Source organism: Triticum urartu, chromosome 5A, assembly GCF_056163025.1.
Source record: "Triticum urartu cultivar PI428250 chromosome 5A, HENAU_Tu73, whole genome shotgun sequence".
In the NCBI taxonomy this organism is placed as follows: Eukaryota; Viridiplantae; Streptophyta; class Magnoliopsida; order Poales; family Poaceae; genus Triticum; species Triticum urartu.
Genome location: NC_141877.1, coordinates 300,780,872 through 300,793,814, shown reverse-complemented (window position 1 = coordinate 300,793,814; position 12,943 = coordinate 300,780,872).

The following is a 12,943-nucleotide window of genomic DNA, read 5'->3' as shown; positions in this document are numbered from 1 at the left end:
CTACTCTCCGATATATATAATCCTAAATGACTCAAAACATTTTTCTAGACTCAACAATGCCAACGATTCGATCAAGCAGGGGGCTCCTAAGGTCAGGGAAGGCTCTGATACCAACTTGTAACGCCCTTGATGCGGCTATATCTCCCACGTGTCGAAGCATGACTTAGAAGCATAACCGCATTGAAAGCAATCTCGCAAGTGAGGTAATATTCACAACAACCCATGTAAATAAATAAAGGGGAAAGGTACATAGTTGGCTTACACTCGCCATGTCACACAAATACATAAATAAGTCATTACATTCATCCAATACACTCAGGGTCCGACTACGGAACCAAAATAAAGATCAACCCCCAAATGCGACAAAGTCCCCGATCGCCCCAACTGGGCACCACTACTGATCATCTGGGAAAGACACGTAGTAACGATGAGAGTCTTCATCAAACTCCCACTTGAGCTCGGTCATGTCATCTGGAGTGGTATCATCGGTCCCTGCATCTGGTTTTGGAAGTAATCTGTGACTCACAGGGACTCAGCAATCTCACACCCTCGCGATCAAGACTATTTAAGCTTTTAGGAAAGGTAAAGGTATGATGTGGAGCTGCAGCAAGCGACTAGCATATATGGTGGCTAACATACGCAAATGGGAGCGAGAAGAGAAGGCAAAAGCACGGTCGAACAACTATGATCAAGAAGTGATCCTAGAACAACCTACGTCAAGCATTACTCCAACACCGTGTTCACTTCCCGGACTCCGCCGAGAAGAGGCCATCACGGTTACACACGCGGTTGATGCATTTTAATTAAGTTAATTTCAGATTATCTACAACCGGGCATTAACAAATTCCCATCTGCCCATAACCACGGGCACGACTTTCGAAAGTTCAAATCCCGATAGGAGCTGCACATATCTCGTTCCCAGGGCACACCCAGATGAACACTACATACAACTAAAACCAACCCTCAAGTTTCCCCGAGGTGGCGCTGCAAGTGGCTCTGTTTTGGACCAACACTCAGAGGAGCACTGGCCCGGGGGGTTTAATAAAGATGACCCTTGGGCTCCGGAAACCCAAGGGAAAAAGAGGCTAGGTGGAAAATGGTAAAACCAATGTTGGGCATTGCCGGAGGAGTTTTATTCAAGGCGAATTGTCAAGGGGTTCCCATTATAACCCAACCGTGTAAGGAACGCAAAATCCGGGAACATAACACCAATATGACGGAAACTAGGGCGGCAAGAGTGGAACAAAATAGGAGGCATAAGGCCGAGCCTTCCACCCTTTACCAAGTATATAGGTGCATTAAGATAAACAAGATAATATGGTGATATCCCAACAATAAACAAGTTCCAACAAGGAACGATCTCCAATCTTCACCTGCAACTAGCAACGCTATAAGAGGGGCTCAGCAAAGCGGTAACATAGCCAAACAACAGTTTGCTAGGACACGGTGGGTTAGAGGTTTGACATGGCAATATGGGAGGCATGATAAGCAAGTGGTAGGTATCGTAGCATAGGCATAGCAAAAGAGCGAGCATCTAGCAAGCAAAGATAGAAGTGATTTCGAGGGTATGGTCATCTTGCCTGCAAAGTTCTCAGAGTTGTCTTGATCCTTGTAAGCGTACTCAACGGGCTCCTCATTCACGTACTCGTCTCCCGGCTCTACCCAAAGCAAGACAACAAGCAAAAGGAACACAATCAACCGCGTGCAATGCTCAAGCAACATGATGCAAACATGACATGATATGCGGTATGCGATATTTGATGCATATGCAAGATTTGGAAAGGAATGATTGAACCTGGCCTCAACCTGGAAAACCAAGAGTTCCACTGGAAAGAGGAGTTGATTTCGGTTGAAACCGATATAAAGATCACCGGAATCGGATGCACGGTTTGGAAATGACAAGCAAAACAAATATGGCACCGGTCTGCAATAAACAACAAGTAGCCTTCTAAATACATCAAGAACAACATGCTACAACACTCAAACATGACAACAAAATACATGGCAGGGATCCACTCATGATGCTTGACAAAAGATGAACACTGAGCTACGGCTAAATCACTCATTAACATGTTCAAACAAGCATGGCAAAAGTGCAAAAGATTACTGGTTACAGACTTGGTGAAAATAACAAGTCAGGAATTTATCATCAGGAAGCAAAGTTTAGAGCACGATAACTACATGCTACAGGAACATATCATGGCAAAGCAAGGCATGATATGAAGCTACTCAAAGAATATAACGAAAGTTCCTTAGTGACCATGAGCCAAAAGGGATCATAAAATACAATTGCAAGCATGTGAACATAGCAAAAATATAAACAGATTCAGACTTAGTGAAAAACTGGAACATGGCAAAACAATTATCAAGTAGGCATGTTTACGAGCTCGATGCACTCACTACAAGGCATTGAATGACAAACTAAGCATACACCCAGCAAATATACATTGCATAGAAGCTAGACATGGCAATAACAACAACATAGTATGCACGGATCAACTACAACAAGCTCGGCAAAATCGCTAAACTTGTTAACAATCTACCAGGAACATTTTATAGCAAAAGTAGAGCTCGATTGACTCAAGCTAGGGTGCTCCATAATTGCAAACAAAGACATGGATGGATAGAGCACAACATTATCTACAAAACATCCTTACTGATCATGCTCAAAAGAGGCACAGATCACTAGGAAACAACATGAACATGTGGCATAAAAATAATGACAGGGCAAGGACTTGGTGAAATTCTAAGTCCCTGAAATTAGCATCATTGAGTAAGCTACTTTGCATGCTTGTGCTAGTCACCACAAAGACCACAAAAATGCATGGCATACACCTCTGTAAAGATGGCATGGCATTCTTCAAAACACATGTAGAGCTCAGGATCATAGCATGCACACATTAATATTGGCAAAAATGACAAAAGCCCATTTGCTGAAACAGATCTGAAATAATCATCACATAGCCCTATTCCAACAGCATTTCGGGCATCAAGATGAGCTCAAATGAAAATGATGCAATGAGACGAAATGATGTACTCGTCGAGACGAACATTTTGATATGCTACATGCACGAATCGGAGCTACGATGAGGAAGTTATGATGAGTCAAAGGTTGCCAAAATAAATAGGGTTAGGAGGGAAAAAGTCAATCGTCTTCGTCCAGATCCAGATCCGGCCGGGTCGGACACTGTAACTGCCGGAGTTCGAAGTTCGCCCGAGGAACTCGGGTCGCTAGAGTAGCCGAGGGGAGGAGGAGGCTAGTCGGATCCGGGCTTGGGGGCGACGGAGGCACTCGCCGGAGCTCCAGGCGGTGAGGTTTGCGCGGTGGGGCGGCGACCGAGGCGGAGGAGATGGGCGGTGCGAGCTCGCCGGCGAGGGCGTGCGGCAGCGCCGGCAGGCGAAGGGCGGCGCGGCGAGAGGTGGATCGGGCGAGGCATCGGGGATCCGAGGAGCGGGCGGCGTCGGGCGGTGGGAGGACCCGGGCTGGGAGGGCCGGCGCTGGGCCTCGCGCACCCGCGGGGTCGGCGGCGAAGTGGGGGGCGGCTCGGGACACGTGGCAGTCCCCGGTTGGCGGCGGTGGCGATGTCCGGCGTGCCCGGACATTGTCCGGCGCGCTGCGGGGAAAAATCTAGGGTTAGGGGGGAGGAGACCCGGGATTTAGAGGAGGGACCTATTTATAGAATTAGAGGGAGCTAGGAAGCTCCAAATGAGGTGCAGTTTGCGGCCACGCGATCGTGATCGAACGCTCTAGATGATGGAGGAGGTTTAGGTGTGTTTTGGGCCACTTTGGAAGGGTGTTGGGCTGCAACACACACGAGGCCTTTTCGGTTCCTCGGTTAACCGTTGGAGTATCAAACGAAGTCCAAATGGCACGAAACTTGACAGGTGGTCTACCAGTAGTAAACCAAGGCCGCATGACAAGTCTTGGTCCAATCCGGAAATGTTTAAAACCCGCACACGAAAAGAGGTAGAAAGGGCCACCGGAGGACATAGGAGCGCCGGAATGCAAAACCGACAACGGGGAAAATGCTCGAATGCATGAGACGAACTCGTATGCAAATTCAATGCACATGATGACATGATATGAGATGCATGACAAAGACGAAAGCACACGAAGACAAAAACCCAACAACGAGGAAATATCATAACTTAGTGCCGGAAACGACAAGAGTTAGAGTACAAATAAGGTAAATTACATCTGGGGTGTTAGATGCTTATAGTCCCATGATCCCATATCATCACATAGCCTATACCATGTCAATGCATCTCCATTCAAAGATAAAGGGAAGACCTTATTCTTGATAACATCATCGGGCATACCTGCAAGCTTAAATAATCCACAAACTTCATCCACATAGATTAAGTGTAAGTCGGGATGCAATGTTCCATCTCCTGCAAAAGGATTAGCTAGCAGTTTCTCTATCATAACCAAAATGAATTTCGAAGTAAACATTTTCATTTTCAGTAGGTCCAGTAGGTTGAGGAGCAACTATTTGCTCTACCCGTTGAGGTGAAGATACCCCGAACAAGCCCCTAAAAGGATTACTTTCCATAGTAACAAGTGACAGTAAATTTCAGCACACTATATAAATTTTTCCTTACCAAATTCCACCTACCAAAGGCGCTTCACTCCCCGGCAACGGCGCCAGATAAGAGTCTTGATGACCCACAAGTATAGGGGATCTATCGTAGTCCTTCCGATAAGTAAGAGTGTCAAACCGAACAAGGAGCAGAAGGAAATGATAAGCGGTTTTCAGCAAGGTATTCTCTGCAAGCACTGAAATTATCGGTAACAAATAGTTTTGTGATAAGGAAATTGGTAACGAGTAACAAGCAATAAAGGTAAATAAGGTGCAGCAAGATGGCCCAATCCTTTTTGTAGCAAAGGACAAGCTTGGACAAACTCTTATATGATGTAAAGCGCTCCCGAGGACACATGGGAATTATCGTCAAGCTAGTTTTCATCACGATCATATGATTCACGTTCAGTACTTTGATAATTTGATATGTGGGTGGACCGGTGCTTGGGTGCTGTCCTTACTTGGACAAGCTTCCCACTTATGATTAACTCCTATTGCAAGCATCCGCAACTACAAAAGAAGTATTAAGGTAAACCTAACCATAGCATGAAACATATGGATCCAAATCAGCCCCTTACGAAGCAACACATAAACTAGGGTTTAAGCTTCTGTCAATCTAGCAACCCATCATCTACTTATTACTTCCCAATGCCTCTCTCTAGGCCCAAACAATGGTGAAGTGTCATGTAGTCTACGTTCACATGACACCACTAGAGGGATGACAACATACATCTCATCAAAATATCGAACGAATACCAAATTCACATGACTACTAATAGCAAGACTTCTCCCATGTCCTCAGGAACAAACATAACTACTCACAAAGCATATTCATGTTCATAATTAGAGGGGTCTTAATATGCATAATGGATCTGAACATATGATCTTTCACCAAGTAAACCAACTAGCATCAACTACAAGGAGTAATCAACACTACTAGCAACCCACAGGTACCAATCTGAGGTTTGGATACAAAGATTGGATACAAGAGATGAACTAGGGTTTGAGATGAGATGGTGCTGGTGAAGATGTTGATGGAGACTGACCCCCTCCCGATGAGAGGATCGTTGGTGATGACGATGGTGATGATTTCCCCCTCCCGTAGGGAAGTTTCACCAGCAGAACAGCTCCGCCAGAGCCCTAGATTGGTTCCGCCAAGGTTCCGCCTCGTGGCGGCGGAGTCTCATCCCGAAAGCTTGCTTATGATTTTTTCCTCAAAGAAGGAGTCCATATAGCAGAAGATGAGCATCAGAGGGCCACCAGGGGGCCCATGGGGCAGGGGGCGCGCCCCCACCCTCGTGGCTGGTGGGTGGCCCCCCTCCGGAACTTCTTGCGCTCAGTATTTTTTATATATTCTAGAAATAGTTTCTGTGAAGTTTCAGGACTTTTGGAGCTGTGCAAAATAGGTCTCTAATATTTTCTCCTTTTCCAGCCATGAATCCCAGCTGCTGGCATTCTCCCTCTTTATGTAAACCTTGTAAAATAAGAGAGAATAGGCATAAGTATTGTGACATAATGTGTAATAACAACCCATAATGCAATAAATACTGATATAAAAGCATGATGCAAAATGGACGTATCAGCGGGCAGTGCGGCAGGACGGACCACAAGCGACAGAGCCACAGGCATGGCGCGCAGCGGCGGGAGCGCGCTCGGCCCGGCGACGGGTTGCAGTGGAGCAATAGGCGAGCAGTGGTGGCGAGGACGCGTGGGAGGGGAGGGCGCGTGCACGCGTGGCGTGGGGCTTGGCCGCCGTTGCACGTGACGAGCGTGGCAGAGCAAGGCAGGCGGGGCGTGCTAGGCGCGGGCCAGAGCGAAACGCAATGGGGAAGCACGTGGGCACGTGCGGCGGTGCGTGGGCAGGGCGAGCAAGGTCTTGCGCGTGGTAACGGCGAGGCAAAGCAGGCGTCGCAGGGCAGCGGGGCACTGGCGGGCCGCCGGGATGCGCGGGCGGCACCGGAGGGGGACGGGGCGGCGCGCAGCTGCGGGTCTCGTCGGGGATGATGCTACGGGGCAAGGCAGGATGCGTGGGGGGGCGTTCGGTCGAGGGTGACGAGGCGCATCAAACCGTGGTGGTGTCCGGGCCGGACCAGGGCTGTAGCGACCACGGCCACTAGTGAAGACGGCGGCCGAAGTCGGCTTCGTCGACGAGGCGAGTTAGAGGGAGCGCGGGCACACGGGGAAGGGGAGGAGGGGCGTGAGCTCACCGGGGAGGCGCACGGTGGCCCGGTGGCAGCTTAGTAGCGGCAGGGTGGTGGCTGGATTCGAAGGCGACGGCGGCGACCCGAGGAAGAGAACGAAGGGGAGCCGACGCTATAGAGCACCCCGGCTCCAACGGAAGGCGTCAGGCGACGTGGAAGACGGCGGCGAAGACGTTGGGCACTGTGGCGAGGCAAGGCGGTGGCGGTGGCCGCGGTGGCGATGCAGCACGGCAACGGCGGAGCAGAGGAGGAAGAAGGAGTCGAGGTGGGCGCTCCGGCGGCCCCCAGCGCGATCTACTGGCACCAGACGGAGAAGACGACGGCCCTAGAGATCCAGGACAGACCGGCGAGGCCGGAGGGGCCTGGTGGACGCAGGGCCGACCGACCCACGGCGACGGTGGCGCTCGGGAGGAGCGAGCGCGTGAGGGAGAGGGGAAAATATCTGCGCGGAGGGGGGGGGGGGGAGTGGGGCTAATGAGGCCGAGAGGGGGCCGTGTCGTGCTTATCCCTGCCGGGGCATCGCCGGCGAGGACGGATCCTGTAGCGACCCAGGACAGAGGAACAGGGAGAGGAAGGTGTCCGGTGCACGGAGTGGGCTGGATGGGCCGGCTCGGGTGGATTAGGCCCAGGGGTAGGGGGCCTTTCTCTTTTTCCCTTTTTCCTTTCTTTTGCTCTTTTCTTTTTATAGAAAAATGCAATGCAATATTTGAGCTGCCAAAAGGAGTTCTGTAAAATGTGGGACTTGGCCAAATAAATACATTGCAATATTTGGCACCTGCCACAAAATGTTTGGGAGGAGTGTGAATTGATTTGGATTTTTCACAAATGGAAAAGCATTTAAAAATGCTGATTTGGAACTGCTTTAATTCCCAGGGGAAATTAGCTATCTCAAATGATGTTGAATCACCCATGACATTTAGTTAGTGAATATTTTCAACCCAGCGGACATTTTTGTTTTACTGTTTGGAGAAATAATTTATTTCACTTTATTTTAAAATTGAATTTGAATTGGTTTTGAATCAAAGTGAGATTAGCAACAGTAATAGTGATGACTTGGCATCATTAGTAGGGGATTACTATAGCTTTATTATCCGGGCGTTACATGGGTATACACATATTTTGGTTGTTGTTGATTATGTTACTAAATGGGTAGAAGCTATTCCAACCAGTAGTGCTGATCACAACACCTCTATTCAAATGCTTAAGGAAGTTATTTTCCCATGGTTTGGAGTCCCCGGATATTTAATGACTGATGGTGGTTCACACTTTATTCATGCTGCTTTCCGTAAAATGCTTGCCAAGTATGATGTTAACCATATAATTGCATCACCTTATCATCCTCAGTCTAGTGGCCAAGTTGAACTTAGCAATAGAGTAAAATTAATTTTGCAAAAGACTGTCAATAGGTCCAGGAAGAATTGGTCTAAGAAATTAGACGATGCACTTTGGGCTTATGGAACAACATATAAAAATCCTATGGGTATGTCTCCTTATAAAATGATTTATGGAAAATCTTGTCATTTGCCTCTTGAGTTAGAACATAAAGCATATTGGGCTATCAAAGAGCTCAACTATGATTTCAAACTTGCTGGTGAAAAGAGGTTATTTGATATTAGCTCATTAGATGAATGGAGAACCCAAGCTTATGAAAATGCAAAATTATTCAAAGAAAAAGTTAAAAGATGGCATGACCAAAGAATCCCAAAATGTGAGTTTAAAGTCGGAGAATATGTTCTTTTGTACAACTCTCATTTCAGATTCTTTGCAGGAAAACTCCTCTCAAAATGGGAAGGACCCTATGTTATCGAGGAGGTTTATCGGTCTGGAGCCATCAAAATAAATAATGCCGAAGGTACTAACCCGAAGGTTGTCAATGGGCAACGAATAAAACATTATATCTCAGGTACGTCCATTAATGTTGAAAGTAATATTATCCAAACTTTGACACCGGAAGAACACATAAAAGAGTCCTTCCGGAACACTCCAGAACCGTGTAAATAAGGAGGTACGTGATACGGTAAGTAAAAGGACTCTGAAAAATCAGCAAAAATATTTTTTGTCAGTTTTGGGATATAACAAAAAATAGGAAAATAAGAAACAACCAGGAAGGTCACCCTGGTGGGCACAAGACACCAGGGCGCGCCTGGCTTGCCAGGCGTGCCCAGGTGGGTTGTGCCCACCTCAGGTACCTTCCGGACTCCGTTTTTCTACAGTTTGCTTGTTTCCAAGATAAAAATCTTTATATACTCCCCGAACCTATTGACCACCGTATTGCGGAGAAATTTTATGTTCTCTTTTCTTGCTATTTTTGGTCAGATCTGTTGAGCCAGGCATCATGTCTTCTTCTTCCTCCAACAACGTGGAAGAGGATGCTTGGTTGATGAAGATCAAGCTGAAGAGAGAAGAACACGTAGGAGCCGTCAAAGGGGATAAGACCAAGGAGACTACCGGAGATCAAGCACCGGTGGTTGAGCAGGCGGCCTGCTGAGGAAGAGGAAGAAGATTCCTTAAAACTTATTATGCTCATCTTACCCGACTGAGATTGAAGCCTTTCGAATCATTGAAAAGGTTCGTGTGCAAAATAAATATCTCACTCGTGAAAATATTCTGTGTCAATAGCACATCATCTTCCTCCGGAGCGTCATCCATAGATTGGAGAATCACTTGATCTTGATGTTCGGGAACGTAGCAATAATTCAAAAAAATTCCTACGTGTCACCAAGATCAATCTAGGAGATACTAGCAATGATAGAGAGGGAGTGCATCTTCATACCCTTGAAGATCACTAAGCGGAAGCGTTACAAGAACGTGGTTGGTGGAGTCATACACGCAGCGATTCAGATCGCGGTCGATTCCAATCTAAGCGCCGAACAATGGCGCCTCCGTGTTCAACACACGTACAGCCCGGGAACGTCTCCTCCTTCTTGATCTAGCAAGGGGAGAGGAGAAGTTGAGGGAGAACTCCGACAGCATGATGGCGTGGTGGTGATGGAGCTCGTGGTTCTCCGGCAGGGCTTCGCCAAGCGCTACGGAGGAGGAGGAGATGTAAGAGAGGGGAAGGGGCTGCGCCAGGGGAAGGGTGCGGCTGCCCTCTCTCTCCCTCATTATATATAGGGGGGAGGGGGAGGAGGAGGCGCCCTAGGGTTTCCCTAGGGTAGGCGTGGCGGCCACAGGGGAAACCCTAGATGGGTTTGGGCGCCCCCACCCCTAGGAAACTTGCCCCCCAAGCCGGGACGGGTGGCTGCCCTAGGGGAGGCGCCCCCATCTCTCCAGGTTACGTGAGATGGGGTGGGAGGGGCGCTTAGCCCCTTAGTGGGGTGATGTGCCCCATCCTCTTGGCCCATAAGGCCCCCAACGCTTGCCGGGGCCTCCTAAACCCCTTTCGGACACATTGGTAGTCACCTGGTACCCCCGGAACAATTTTGGACTCCAATACCCTTCGTCTAATATGTCGAGCTTCACCTCCGGACCATTCCGTAACTCCTCGTCATGTCCGGGATCTCACCCGGGACTCCAAACAACCTTCGGTAACCACACACTATTTCCCATAACAACTCTAGCGTCACCGAACCTGAAGTGTGTAGACCCTACGGGTTCGGGAACCATGCAAACATGACCGAGACATCTCTCCAGCCAATAACCAATAGCGGGATCTAGATACCCATATTGGCTCCCACATTTTCCACGATGATCTCATCGGATGAACCACGATGTCGGGGATTCAATCGATCCCGTATACAATTCCCTTTGTCTATCGGTATTTTACTTGCCCGATATTCGATCGTCGGTATCCCCATACCTCGTTCAATCTGGTTACTGGCAAGTCTATTTACTCGTACCATAATGCATGATCCCGTGGCTAACTCCTTAGTCAAATTGAGCTCATTATGATGATGCATTACCGAGTGGGCCCAGAGATACCTCTCCGTCATACGGAGTGACAAATCCCAGTCTCGATTCGTGCCAACCCAATAAAACACTTTCGGAGATACCTGTAGTGCACCTTTATAGCCACCCAGTTACGTTGTGACATTTGGTACACCCAAAGCATTCCTACGATATCTGGGAGTTGCACAATCTCATGGTCTAAGGAAATGATACTTGACATTAGAAAAGCTTTAGCAAACGAACTACACAATCTTGTGCTACACTTAAGATTGGGTCTTGTCCATCACATCATTCTCCTAATGATGTGATCCCGTTATCAATGACATCCAATGTCCATGGTCAGGAAACCATGACCATCTATTGATCAACGAGCTAGTCAACTAGAGGCTTACTAGGGACATATTACGATCTATGTATTCACACATGTATTACAGTTTCCGGTTAATACAATTATAGCATGAACAATAGACAATTATCATGAACAAGGAAATATAATAATAACCATTTTATTATTGCCTCTAGGGCATATTTCCAACAGTCTCCCACTTGCACTAGAGTCAATAATCTAGTTCACATCGTTATGTGATTAACACTCATAGTTCACATCGTTATGTGAGTAACACCCAAAGAGTTTACTAGAGTCAATAATCTAGTTCACACCGCCATGTGATTAACACCCAAGAGTTTACTAGAGTCAATAATCTAGTTCACATGACCATGTGATTAACACTCAATGAGTTCTAGGGTTTGATCATGTTATGCTTACGAGAGAAGTGTCAGTCAACGGGTCTGCAACATTCAGATCTGTATGTTCTTCGCAAATCTTGATTTCATATTGTAGATGTTGCTACTATGCTCCACTTGGAGCTATTCCAAATGGTTGCACCACTATACTTATCCGGTTTGCTACTCAGAGTCATCCGGATAGGTGTTAAAGATTGCATCGATGTAACCCTTTACGCCAAACTCTTTATCACCTCCATATCCGAGAAACATTTCCTGATTCCTAAGGACAATTTTGACCGCTGTCCAACGATCCACTCCTGGATCACTCTTGTACCCCCTTTCCAGACACCTGGCAAGGCACATCGCGGTACACAGCATGGCATATCGTATAGAGCCTATGGCTAAGGCATAGGGGTCGATTTTCGTCCTTTCTCTTTCTTCTGCTGTGGTCGAGCTTCAAGTCTTAACTTCACACCTCACAACTCAGGCAAGAAATCCTTCTTTGATTGATCCATCTTGAACTCCTTCAAGATCCTGTCTAGGTATGTGCTCTGTGAAAGTCTTATCGGGCGTCTTGATCTATCTCTATAGATCTTGATACCCAACATGTAAGCAGTTTTACACAGGTCTTCCTTTGAAAAAATCCATTCAAACAACCCTTTATGCTTTCTAGAAATTCTACATCATTTCCGATCAACAATATGTCATCCATATATTCCTATCAGAAATGTTGTAGTTCTCTCACTCACTTTCTTGCAAATACAAGTTTCTTTTAAAATTTGTACAAACCCAAATGCTTTGATCGCCTCATCAAAGCGTATGTTCCAACTCCGAGATGCTTGGTCCATTCCATAGAAGGATTGCTGGAGTTTTCATACCTTTTAGCATCCTTAGGATTGACAAAAACCTTTTGGTTGCATCACATACAACCTTTCCTCACGAAAACCGTCAAGGAAACTTTGTTTTGACATCCATCCGCCTGGTTTCGTAAATGAAAATGCAAAAACTGCTAACACAATTTTAACAGACTTTAGCATCGCTATGATTGAGAAAATTCTCATCACAGACAACTCCTTGAACCTGTCGGAAACTTCCTTGAGACAAGTCGAGCTTCATAAATGGTGACATTACCATCAGCGTCTGTCTTCTTATTAAAGATCCATTTATTCTCAATGGCTTGCCGATCATTGGGAAAGTCCACCAAAGTCCATACTTTGTTCTCATACATGGATCCTATCTCGGATTTCATGGCTTCCAGCCATTTGTTGGAATCTGGGCCCACCATCGCTTCTTCATAGCTCATAGGTTCATCGTTGTCCAACAACATGACCTTTAAGACAGGGTTACCACTCAGAAGTTGTACACACCCTTGTCGACCTACGATGTTTGATAGTAATTTGATCTGAAGCTTCATGATCATCATCATTAGCTTTCTCCTCAATTGATGTAAGTGCCACAGAAACATCTTTCTGTGATGCGCTACTCTCTGGTTGAAGTGAAGGTTCAACAACCTCATCAAGTTCTATCTTCCTCCCACTCAATTCTTTC